The 14,108-nt window shown below is 29.1% G+C and overlaps 1 protein-coding gene across 1 annotated transcript in view; it reads left to right on the forward strand.

Moving 5' to 3' along the window:
- The first annotated feature begins 308 nt into the window (after positions 1 to 308).
- Positions 309 to 14,108, forward strand: part of LOC111641372 (KN motif and ankyrin repeat domain-containing protein 1-like) — a 56,231-nt gene continuing 42,431 nt past the window's right edge. The window contains exon 1 of the mRNA XM_023387529.1: positions 309 to 464. The gene's annotated coding sequence lies outside the window, so the exon portion shown is untranslated. The remainder of the gene's footprint in view (positions 465 to 14,108) is intronic.

Below are 14,108 nucleotides of genomic sequence, written 5' to 3' on the forward strand. Positions count from 1 at the left end.
TTTTTAGTAATCATGTATTTTTTTTTTCCTTGGATGGAAGCGCATGATTGATGATACTGGTCACTTCCTCCTGAAGAAAAATGAAGAGAAAATTTTATTTCAAATTTATATTTGTAATAATTAAAAGCATTTTAAGTTAATCAATTATATTGATTTTTTTTTAATTAACTATTTTCAACAATAATGCATAATAACCGTGAAAATATATACATTTAGAATAATTTTAAAAAAATTTAACAAGAGTTGTTTGGCAACAATTTAAACTTTGTTTTTGAACAAGTTTATCATTTCATCCGCTAAGCGTCGCCATCAATTCGGTACACGGCTAGTCACGTGACTCGCCTATACTTTCTTGTATTGTTCGATTATGGTCCAGACGAAGAGTTTCTATCGAATGGATCCAAACACTACGCGAAACCATTAAGTAACCATCGATTTTACATAAATAAAATGTAATTAATAAGGTAAGCGAAACCGTTTAAGTAATTTGTATATTAGTTTATATTACATTAGTAAATTTTCGCGACGAATTTTTACATCAGGTGGTTAGGCTTGACTTTGTGTTTAAATGATTAAAATAAAAGTTTTTGTGAATGTATAATTAATTTTTATTTATTTTAATACATTCTGTATTAGTTTGTTGTGTTATTGGAGTGTAGTTGAATGAATGACACATTTTAAATACGACCAAATCGGGTAAAACTTTCACCCGTGTCCCAATTTTTGCACATAATATGTTCGATTTTAGTCAGAAAAGGGTATGAATTTATCTATTTTCTTCTTTGATCTTTTGTTTATAGAATTTTCTGAACATCTGCTACCAATTAATGGCATTTGTCGAGACACCTGCACAACAAAAGGAGAAAAAAAAATACTCGACTACAGGTTTATTCCGTAACTAAATATCAACTTTAAAGTAGAAACTTGGAAATTATTCAAGAAAAATGAAAATTTTATGAGTTTTTATGTCATTGATCAATGATCAATCACGATCGTCGAAATTGATCTTTCATCATTGATTTAAGAGTTAAGAAACTTAATTATAAAAGAAGCGATTCATAATTTATCGCAATATATTTTGATAATTGATTATAATGATAATGGATAACGATTAAACATTGACTCACATCGATATAACTTATATAAGAATCGTTGCTTAACTGTAATTAATGTACAATCACGTGACTGAGTTTAGCTAGTTTAGTCACGTGATTATTGAAATAAATCGAATTTTTCACTTTTTTTTTTTTAAAAAAGTGAAAAACTGTTTTATATTTTTTGCATATAGTTATTCGCTAGGAAGACTTTAAAAATAAATTAACATAAAATCGAGAATAATATATAAAATACCGGCATATTTTTTATTTTTAGCTACAATTATTTTATATAACTATTTTAATATAATAAATTTATTTAAATTGTTAATAGTAGTAATAATAATAATAATAATAATAATGACATGAAGATGCTCTTTAAAAATGTCCTTGAAAAGTGCCAAGTCTTAAAGATCATTCGGTTTGTTTTGACTATGGCAAGTGACGTCATATTGTCTGCAGTTTAATTTTATTATTATTTATTTATTTACTTTAGGTGAAATTAATTAATTGCATTAAACAATTAGAATTTATATATAGGAAAGCAAAAATAATTTTAAAAATAAATCTTCGATGTTTAAAGGACCAATTAGAAAATAGTATGTGTTTACGTCATTAATGTCGTGTCTCGCTTGACATACGTTTGAATTTACGACCGAAGTCGTTATTAATGAAACTTTTTTTTCTTCTACATTTTATGATCTTTCTGATATATAATTAATAGCTTATAACCGANAAAAAACAAACAAAAAAATTAAGTACAGCGAAAATAAATGCATTTAATTAAAAAAATTAATTTTAATTACATTTAAAATTATGCAAATGAACCTTAAATATAAATAAACTGAAGTCATTGCTTCAGTTTATTTATTTTTCTGGCATGTGAAAAATTCAAAGTTAAATAAATAAAGTTAAATATTGTAAATTTGCCAATAAAATTTTGTACTTTTAAATAAAGAAATGAGTCAATATTTTTTTTAAAAAAGAATGGAAAATATTTCCTTATCGTTATTTCTAGCGATGCGTTAAGACATAATGGATAAGTTGAATAATAAACAGTTTTGACAAATCCTTATCATCAACAGTTTAATTTAATTCCCTTTTAGAAAGAAAAACTGTATTTTTGGGGGTAGAAAATGGGTTAAACACTTGCATTGAAAACATTTTATGCCATAAAATTTATTACATTAACCTTCTTTTTGTGTGAAGTAACCGTGTATTGTATTTTTGTTAAATGGTTCTGCAATTTGGCTTAGACAATTTTATAATTGTTGTTTATGCATTTGACTCATTGAATTATCGAATAATTTCGAGGTAATTTGTCTCTAATTCCTAGAAATTTTCTAAATTATATGGCAGCTGTTTTTAGTGAAACTTGGTGTCAATCCACCAAGTTGACCTCATTCTTCCCACGATATCATATACCCATCATTATAAACAACTTGTTCTATAGATTACAACAGATTTTTAAACCAATCTCAGATTATTTTTATTAAAAAAATATTTTTCCTGTTCATGAAAAGAATAATATATACCTTTAACTAAACACCTATGGGAGGTATATAAATCATAAATTGTAATGATGCGGAAATTCGCATTGACGCCCTGTGAAATGACCTTAAAAGTAACATACTTTTTCTTTTTTTTTTATATTTTTCTGGATGTGTTTTAAAATATTAATTCATAATTATTTATATACATATATATTTTAAACCCGTTTATTCGTCTCCGTCTCAACACGTGGGTGGGCCAAGTTTTAGAATTGAATGTAGGCGAGCCGGCTTGTAAATTGTAGAAGCGATCGATGAAAAGTTTTGATTTCCACATTTTATGCATCATTTCTTTTATAAATGCTGTCATTTTTTTATAGAAATTGTTTACGATCTGTAATTTGAGTCTTGGGTCCGTTTGCTATTCTTGTTGAAGGTACGTAGAAACTGTCATCTCGATTAATAAACAGCATTAAATAATCTTTCCTCCCACGATATCTGTTTGAAAAATTATTTATGAGTGTCATAAAATGCTCAAACGTTGTGTTAATATTTGTTATCCATTGAATTTATTCTATTTGACCATGGCAGGTGTGACTTTCGACCCAGGTGCAGTTTACAAAGGACCACTGTTATAAATAAACGTTCGGTAATGTTCAGTCAGTCTCGTGGTTTTTATGAGTTTTTGGTACTTTGCCCAAACTGTGAAGAAAAATAACATTTATCAAGGTCCCGTAAGAGCCGTTATATCACAAGATTGTTTAGTTTAACCCAAATTTAGTCCAAGTGTAATACTGAAAATGTTCTGGGTCGTATCTCTCAGATGACGGAAATAGTGCCTATCAATTGCTTCCTCTAATGTTGCGTCACTTCCTGTTCTGTTTGCAGGAAAAGAGCGACATAAAATACAATTCAACAATAACTTTATAACTATTTTTCGAAAATTTAATGATGTTTTAGATACTTATTTTGTAGGAAATGAGAATTTTAATCGTTGATTATATATGGTTATCCTGTTTGATAAAGAAAGTTGCTAATGTATAAAATCACTAATGCGTAAAATCGTCTAAAAAGGTAACAGACCGATAAGGAATTTTCTACTGCAGATAAGAAATTTTTTGAAATAACAAAAATGAATAGAAAAATTACACAGATTGCAATTTTTAAAGCAAGTTTTTGTAATGAAAGCTTCAAGTTTGTGTATATTCTTCACTATAAAAGAATTACTGTATATTCTAAAATATTTTATTAGTTAATTACATAAGATTTTCATAACATTATAACGAAAAATTAAGGTTAGAAAATGTCCGAAATTTTTTTTTATCGTATGCAAATTTAATGAGAAAATTATGAATTTTTAACATCACAATCTCCTTTGAATGAGAGAACCTATATATTCGATTTTAATTCTCAGTTAAAGTTAGTAAAGTGTTAAATTTTATAATAAATTAGCGCTTTTTCTTACAGTTTATTACTTTTGTTAACAATTTTAAGTTTTTGATTTAGTACAAGCAAGCTGGAAATTTGTAAATTTCAAAAAAAATTTTATTGAAACTTGTAAATATCGATCGGAAAATTACTGTCATTTATTTTTCATTTAATATCTCAAATATGCAGTTTAAAAAATCTCTGCTTTATTCATCAAATTGCCGATTAAAATTGCTGGCTAGACGATTTTCCACTTCCACTTTATTTTTTATTTTCTTTTCCAATGTCACAATTTCTTTATATTTTATAGAAATTTCTTTAAATGTTAGTTATGTAGATTTTTAAATTCATGCACTTAGAGATATTTATTTTACATGCAGATGTAATTGTTTAATTATTTAGTTTATGATAGTCTTTTTAAATAAATTATAAAATTCTGTATATATAGATCTAAATTTAAATTAATTAAGGTGTACAGTAGTTTAAAATTAGAAAAAGATAGATAAAATAAAATCCAAATAATGCAAATGAAAAATATTTTAGTAATTAATTATTAAAAAAATACTACTACTAAATGTATGAAATTATTTACTTTGCATTTTTTCAAATTAATGTTTTACTAGAAGTTTTAGATCAGATATTGATTTATCTCAACATATATTTTTTTTTCATTTTGATTATTCAAATTTTATTTTATCAATTTCTATATTTTATAATTTGGATAATTTCATAATAAAAACGAGCAATTACTGTATTTATTGGGACATTGTCACAATTCTGGACTGCAATTTTAATCATATTTTTAATTAATTTAATTTAAAATACTATATGCTCTCCATCTCAAATTAGTCATGGTTTGCCCCTGTACATTATACTTTCCTTTAACAGTAGATTCACACTGGTGGTCTATTAACATCTTTCGGGGAGAAATTTTTGAATTGAAATAATATGACTTTCAGTTTATATCAGATGTTCATATATAGTTAATTGGGGCCTCCTGCCCTAAGATTTCCACATCTGGCCTTGTCTTTTATATATTTAACTGCATTCTCGAGATTAAGGAAAGACAGATGGATAGACAGACAGACAGACAGACAGTGGGAGTTTATAGGTCTACAATTTTTTCAAATTGCAGCCTAATAATATACATTTATGTAAATCATTGGATATATATTTACACACACAAATTTTCTATTTTTATTAAAAATTTAAGCTAATGAAATAATTGAATTTCTGCAAAATTTTATTTAATGTTTTAAACTAAATGCCAAAATTTTTTAAAATCCTTTTTAGTAAGATTAGTTTAGTTCATACTTTTATTAAAATCTGAAAGGACTTTTTAATTTATTAGAAAGGAAAATATTTATTATTAAATTTTTGTGCATCACACAAAATATCTTCAACAATTAATTTTTGATAATGATGATGCAGTTCATTAAATTTTTGATGTAATAGGTGAAGAGTTTTTACTTCTATTTTTAAATTGGATGCTTTCCTCATAATAATCTATAATTGGATTTTATGCTTATGATTCCTTCATAATGTTTTACTATATTTAAAGTGTTATTCATAGTTCACTGTTATTTAACATAAAGCATATGTGTGATTGATGTATTAAAAACTACTATTGATGCTATATTTAGTATTTAAATTTTCATCTATTATTATATTAATCTGTCTGCATTAGTTTATCACTCTGAAGAATTGGGGATCAGATTGTTTGGCCCAGATATGTCACTCATCAGGATTAACCAAGCCCACACTGGGTAAAGTGATGAATGGTATTTGCTCTGTGAGCATCATAAAAAGAGCCTTTCACAGTACCTACAGGGCAGAAAAAATTTTAAAATATATAGTCTAAAACAAGATTGGACACCCCTGTTTTAGACTATATATTTTTAAATTTCTCTGGGCTGGGCTGGGCTGCATTGGAAGAAATCATGGTGTTTTGGGCCACAAGTATATATTATCTATACTTTTAGCCCAAAATAAACTGAAACTGAAGTAATTAAGAAAGAACAGGTACAGATGACTTAGCTCTATTGTATATTGGAGAAGTATACGATCGTACATGCAAAATAGGAAAGAAAAAAAGGTCGACAGGTTGCACGCCACATGTAGGCATAACAGACTAACATAGCAGAATTGCAGATGAGTTTCAGTGAGTGTGAGTTCTTTCACTGTTAAAATAGTGTAAATTTGTAAAAATATTTGCAAGAACTTTGTATCATCGTAATTTCACAATTTCTATGAAATTCCCGGACAAAATTAATAGTTCACCCGGACAGTGAGTCAATTCCCAGACTGTCCAGGTGAAAACCGGATAGGTGGTAACACTACTAGTAATGTAAAATTAATCATATATTATTGTCCAATATAATGATATATGCTGCTCGTAGCTGTTTATCAAGAAGTTTTATAGGAGAACAATTATTGCTAGTGGGACACGTCATTATGTGGTATGGAAACAAACGAGCAAGATTGTTCTATGCATATTTGTGTCCTTTGTGTTAAAAATCATCAGCTTTGACATTTGTCCTATCAGAGCAGATTTACAAGTAAAAAGCTATGTAAGTTGTTGCTTAGGGCCTCAAACATTTGTACAAAAAAGAAAATTGAAGTCAAATTTTGTAATAAACATTTTTTACAAACCAACAAAATATACTTTAGTTTTTATTTTGTGTAGTATTTCATTAATTCATAAATTTTTTTTCTAATTAGCAAGATCTTTTTTAAAAAAATCGATAAAACCAATTTTAAAAAATATTTTTAACAGAATGGGTATAAAAATTTAAATTCAATTATAAAACATAACACTAGTGAAACCTTGCGTCTTTTTCTTCCAATATCCATATTAAATCAGAGAGAGTCTGATTTAATTTTTTTCTTTTTACAGTTGACTTATAAAATTGTGAAGGGTTGGTAAGGGGCTTTGCCTAGTTCAGCTTAGGGCTTCAAAATGTTTAAATCCGACTCTGTCCCCCATACAAAATTACTGGCATTTCAAACTGTAAGAAAATATGTTTTAAAATTGACGGCGCTACTTGTTCATGTAAAGCTGGACAATCGGGAAACTGCCAATTCTTAACAGTCTAATGTACTCTTTTGGAATTTGGAGAAGCTTATAAATATAACTGACTAACTACTGAATAATCATCTGTTTTTCATGTGGGAATAGACAAAAACTTATATTAGGCTCCTGTAAGGCTTTTAAATTGCAATTTGGAACACAACAGTAAGCTTTGCTTTTTCTATCGCTTTTCATCTTTACTGCTGATAATATACAAGAATGAATCAAACGATCCAGATAGAATAATTTTGTTTTTAAACACCAGAGGGTGAGCATCCAATCCAGTGAAAAATGCAAATAGCTGCCAGTTGCTATCTTGAAACCAAAAATATTTTGCACTTGAGTATATTTATGATTTAACAACATATTTCATTTATTGGCTTTCCTTGTTCATGTTTTCAAAAATTGTAATGGAGATTTGTGGTAAAAATGATTATTTCATTGATTCCCACTCTTTATGGAATGCTGGTGGTGTTATTGATGGGTGTCACCATTATTGCTCACTTATAAAACAACTAGTAGCTCGGGACGCCCCCTAGTGGGCGTTCTTTACAAATTTTCATGAGGCACGGTTCCTTTGACTTTTTTGTTCCTATCAATATGCTCTACAGCTCTGTTAAAATCCGAATGGTAAGATTTACCCTCCGAATGAAGAGGTGGCAATCTCCCCAAACTGTAGACCCTTGTACTAACAATAAAGTCAAAGGAACCATATCCCTACTCGCGACCCTTCGAGAGATATAAGCCCCTGAAATAATAAATTCCTATTACAAATATACTGAATTATTTATATTGTTATATTGACCAAATAATAATTTATTGGCCAAATGAATAATAAAAATTTATATTGTTAATTTAAATAAGAATTAAAATTGTTAATTTGAATGTTTGAAATATGACACACAATAGGGGCACCTCTAGTGTCTGTTATCACAGTTACGGGACAGACAGACGGATACCCATTGAATGGGTTATATATTATATAGATATCCATAATAAAATTTTTCCAAAATTTTGAAGAAAAACCTTATTGTTTGAAAAGTTGATATAGTTACTGTAATTTAAAATAATTTTACCTATTTAAATGTGCCATGAGTAATTTAAATAAGAATTAAAATTGTTAATTTGAATGTTTGAAATATGACACACGATAGGTGCACCTCTAGTGTCTGTTATCAAACAGTTACGGGACAGACGGATACCCGTTGAATGGGTTATATATATAGATGCCATATCCCTTGGCCAATAACCATAGAAATGCTATTGATTTTGATTTGAGGATATTTCTATTATAAAACAATATAAAACAATATTTCTATTATAAAACAGACAATTGAAAAACAATTTTTAAAATATTTGAACTTATTTTGTTTGTTTATGCTTGAAATAAATTCCACAGTAAGGACTACTATTTAGTGGGAGTGCATTAAAATGGTGATATAAAAATTCTGCACAAGTGCAGAACATTTTTGGTTTCAAGATAGCAGGCAGTGACTATAGATGCTGAATGATATACAGTAATAATGTTGGTGTTAAATTTAGATAAAAACAAAAGATATTGCAGTTTTTAGAAAATCATAGTGAAAGGAAAACAGCAGAACATTTTGGAATCAGTAAACAAAGAAAACTGTTAACAACATAAACAAGGAAAACATAAATATCAGCAGTGGTATGAAGATTGTGCATTTTGTTCATTTAAAAAAAAAAAACCTTAAGAGGCTGTCTATAAATGATGGGGATTATGACAAGTCCCCCCTCCCATTGTCATAATCCCTTTTTTCCCACTGATAGGGAGAGAGGGGGGTTATCACAAGTCAGACTAGGGAGGCTTGAACTTTAGTAGACATCCATTTTATTTCATTAAATTTTATTCAGTTTATGCATATTATTATTTATAAAGTGATAAAGATTTTGAGGGGGCTTGAGTTTTGTTGGATGTCCAAAGAGGGAAGGGGGGTTACGGAAACTTGGACAAACTTGGACAAACTGAGACAATGGGGTAGCGGGAGTAAAAATTTGAAGAAAAATGTGGATTTAATTTATGGCCAATCCTAACCTCAAAAAAGACAGTTAATTGTATTTGAGGTTGTTAATCAGTTAACTCTTAAGTGATTTTTTAAGATACACATTCTAAATTCTAGAATATCAGGACCAATACAGAAGATACTGTAGCTGACACTGAAGAAATTTTATTACTTCAGATAGATAACTGCAGTATGGAAGATTTTCTTCTTTGTGATTTTAAAGTTTTCAGTTTGTTTTCAAAACATTTAGTAGAGAATAAGTGTTCCAAACAGTGCTAGATGAAAGTAAAATGGATAATATAACAAATGTTGAAAGTGATCTGAGTGACAATAATGTAACTTTTTTGAGGTGGAGTGTTAGTGAAGCCTCTTCTGTGTGGCTTACAGAAATGCATTTGTTCTTGAAATCTGTTTGATTTTGATAAAACTTTGCCATTTTTCATTAATTACTATGAAGAATCCAAAAATGAAACAAAAAATGGGCGTCTATGACTGGCAAGTGCTCTTGTTAAGCAGTGGTCATATCTAGCAATTTCCAGCCATGCAGGTGACTGCAACTGCAACAAGTGCAAGTTGTGAGCGTCTTGTCATGGTCACATTGTTCGTTGGCATTGCAACTTTGAAACAAATTATTTTATAATAAGCTAATAAAATTACAGTAGCTTGTTTTTGACTATTTTTGTTAGTTTGTGTTCAATTTCAGAGTATTTATAGAATTTTAGCCACTTTTCTTATTAAAAGGCAAGTGGTTTCTTTTCTGCAATGAATAAAAGAAAAAAAGGTGATTATTTTGTTAGAGCTGGCAAGAATACATGAAGAGAAAAATAAGAGAAAACATTCATGCTGGGTTAAAACTTGGCAAAATTAAAATCAACAGGCTAAACAATCATGCTTCCACCAGCTAATGAATAAATTAAGACTTTCAGATGCTGAAGGTTATCAGGGATATATCCCTGATATCCAAATGAATATCCCTGATGAACATATATCCAATACTTTCCAAAGTATTTTGAGGAGGATAACGTATTTTGAGGAGGATAACCCATAATAGATAAAGAAGAGACACTATACATCAACCAAAGCTGAATATTATCAGGCTAGAAACGGTTATAATACTAATAATTTAATAGACAATTTGGCATTAGAGTTAGGCATTAGGTGCCATCTCTTGATAAATTTAAATTACTGGAAGAAAAGAATTGGCCTGAAGCGGGGCTCGAACCCTTAACTCCTACTCACCATGCAGATGCGTTGCCAATTATGCTACTCAGACATTCGGTTCGATCTCCTCTTCCAGCATATATAAGCTAACGATATAACCATTGATGGTTATTACAATGCCAGCTGGAGACGCATACAGTGCCCACAATGTGCAAACAACTCCTAAGGCACTCAACCAGCCATTGCAAACCCCAGCAAGGCGTATATAAATAATCAAACATCCTTACTACACCCAATACGTTTAAAGCTATACATCAACCAAAGAGGAGATCAGACTGGAGGTCCAGGTAGCGTAATTAGCAATGCATCTGCACGGTGAGCAGGAGTTGCAAGTTCGAGTCCCGCTTTGGACCAATTCTTTTCTCCCAGTAATTCTAAAATTATTATTTAAATTAAATTAAATTATTAAATTTATCAAGAGATGGCACCTAACACCTAACTCTAATGCCAAATTGTCTATTAAATTATTAGTATTATAGCTGTTTCTAGCTTGATAATATTTGGCTTTGGTTGATGTATAGCTTCAAACGTATTGGGTGTAGTAAGGATGTTTGATTAAGAAGACACACATCTTCAAAGTTCTATTTCACCCAGAGAACAACTTTTGTTGACACTTCGTTATTTTCAATGTTACCACCATATGATATGGCACAAAGGCATTTGCTGATTGAATGAGCATTTGCAATCACCATGAGTGGAACAAACTTTTTGTTTCTAGTTGCAGTTGCAGTTTCATCAGTTTTTGAAGGGGTTTATGAGAACAGCTTTTGCACTTGCAGCTGCCTGCATGGCTGGAAATCACAAGGTATGATCATGGCTGTAGGACAAGGCCCTAACAAAAGCGCTTGCAACAAAGCAATATCGCATGATGTCACAAAGTCATAGCATGTCTTCTGTTTGGCTTATAGAATTGAGTTTGTTCTCAAAGTTTGATGGACTGATTTTGATAAAACTTTTCCATTTTTTATTGATTGCAATGAAAAATCCAGAAATGTAATAAATAAAAATGTAGAAAATAGGGGTCCATGCCTTTGTTTTTGATATAAAGTGGAATCAAAGTAATCATGTCTGTGTTGCTTGAGCACACCTAACAGAATTTTGGGGTCAAATAAAAAATAGCATTTCATGTACCTAACAGAAAATAGACACAAATAAAACCAAAAGTAAAAGTAATCAATACCGTTTGCTTTGTTCTTGTGCTCTGTTTTTTGTTTGCCCACATGTTGCATTGCTGTAATCTGCTGAAAGAGAATGCTTCTCATGAGGTCTTTTATGGGAAACTGGCTGTTTCCCATAAAAGTACCACCTATTTAGATCTCTATGTGGATTGTCTCTGTGTGCCCAGCCAGTGCAAGGATTGCCTCTCTTATGCCAGCAAGGTACGAGGATTGCCTCTTTCGTGACAGCAAGTGCAAAGTTTGCCTGTCTGTGACTATCAGATGCAAGGATTGCCTTTTCTGTACCTAACAAGTGCTAAGATCACTTCTTTCTTTCTGGCTCTGCTTCAATTCTATCACAAGATGACAAAGTCGCACAATGTCTTAGTCTAGTGAAATAATTCCTGTTGCAGTAATCTCTACAGAAGCAGTTGATATGTTAGACAAGCTGACAGCATATTGCATTTCGGAATTGCTCTGAAACCTATTTCATTAACTTTATTTTTAATAGTATTAAATAAATATTACATTTAGTAAGGTTTTAAATTGATTTTTAAAACTAAGTGAAAATCAATTAACCAAAATCAACTTCAGAGAGTATGAATTCCAGAAATTACAAAGTTTTTATGTAAAAATGATTGTCAGCAATCTATAAACACACTACTAAGCTATGTTGTTATCAATGCTAGTATTAGTTTTTATTAATTAAAAACAGAAAAGCATGATTAACGAATCAGACTTCTAATGCATTGACATGTTGGAAATTTCACAACTCATGACAGTCAAGAAGACAAGGATTTCGAAGGGTTAAGGCATAAAAAGTTTATCTTTTTATTCTTGGGTATGATTGATCTTATGAAAAAAATGAGTTATCTGAAATTATACAGTAAAGCATTGATTTTCAAAAATAATTGGGATGGAATATGGGAAAAACTTGCGTGTATGAACTTGTCATAGTATATTGTTGAAAATATTGAGTTCTTTTGAACTGTACTTTCCATACATTCATAACTGTGTTAAATTAATAATGGATGGATATTAATGCTGGCTTTCAAATGAACTAAAAAATCATTTATCTTATATGATAATTTTCTCAGATGAATTTGTTGCTTCATGATTTTATAAACATTTTTTTTTAAATGATTGCTTTTATAATGTGATGAAGTATGTTTTGATAAGGTTTTTATCATTGTCCAAATATTAAAAAAATTGACAGAAAAGATTCTGTATACTTTTGAATTTTGATAAATTTCACATTTTGTTTATGGAGTAATTTAATAGCAACTGATTATTCTATTAAAATGTAAACTTATTTTGTTAATACTTTATATAGCTGATAACAATTTTTGTTTAATGAATACAGTGTGGTACAGATATCTATTTGCCATATTAGTAATTTATCAACTGTATAATCTTTGATAAACAAATTTCATATCTTTTACAAAAGTGAAACATTTTCTTTTATATATAATAATTAAGAGGTACAGTTGTAAATTGATGGATAAAATGGTTACTGATAATGATATTAATTGTATAGGAAGAAAGTTTATTTTTAATTAATAAATTCAGCCTTGTTCCATTTTTTCATCAGCTGAAGTAATGTTTTTCTTTATGTTGTCATCTTTTTATCATATGCTCTATTTCAATGGTTCATTGATGCAGAAATTATTTGATTTTGTGAAAAAATTTTTGATAGGAAGTTAACTTAAACTAATTGTAAACAAAATGTAAAGTTTTTCATATCTATAATTTAGTTTTATATTTCTTATTCATTTTTCCTGTGGAGAAGAAATTTTATTCTAAGCTCAAATACATTTTTAAATGTATATATTGTTCTTAATTTGTATGCACTGTTTATTATGAGTTAGTTAAATTGCAGAACTTGATGATAAATAATTATTGTTTGTAAGAGTTATAGCTTCATGTCAACTGCAACAAGTATTTGACTCAAAGCAGATCTAGTGCATGTAAATCATGCAAGTACAGTACTAAAGATACTAAAGTCATCTAAGAATTTGCAGACTATATTAAAATATAGTTGTTCTTCATAGTTCTGTAATTAAATTTGTCCTAAATATTTGTGCGGCAGCACTGTTGTTCATAGATAAATTATATAATTTTAAATGCTACTTGCATGTATGCAAATATACAGATCTGTGTGGACAAAATTGACTGTGATTGAGAATATAGATGAGTGGGTAGAAGCAAGTGGATGCAATAGCATTTCCAATGTATACAGTATATGATGTAATGTATATTTGATCATTTAAGTATGTAATATTTACAGACTAATTAATAGTAATCTACATAGTCTGCAAAGTTTTTCAAGATGTAGGCTTCTTACTTAAAACCTTAAAACTGCAATACTTTAATTTTTTTTAAAGAAAATTTTAAAAATTAATGACATACTTGAAATTTACTTCAGAAATATATCATGTAATTTTAATTGTAACATGTATCTTCCAAATTATTGTTTATGCAATGAAAATTTAATTAGATTTAGCTATATACCTAACCTTAACAAGCATTCATATCTGCAAGAATCATTTATAAATAACCATATTATTTTATGATTTTAAAGATAATATGTTTGTAAAAGGAAAAAGTTTTTACTAGGAATGTTT

Source organism: Centruroides sculpturatus, unplaced genomic scaffold, assembly GCF_000671375.1.
Source record: "Centruroides sculpturatus isolate CEXI.00-Female unplaced genomic scaffold, Cexi_2.0 scaffold196, whole genome shotgun sequence".
Taxonomy (NCBI): Eukaryota; Metazoa; Arthropoda; class Arachnida; order Scorpiones; family Buthidae; genus Centruroides; species Centruroides sculpturatus.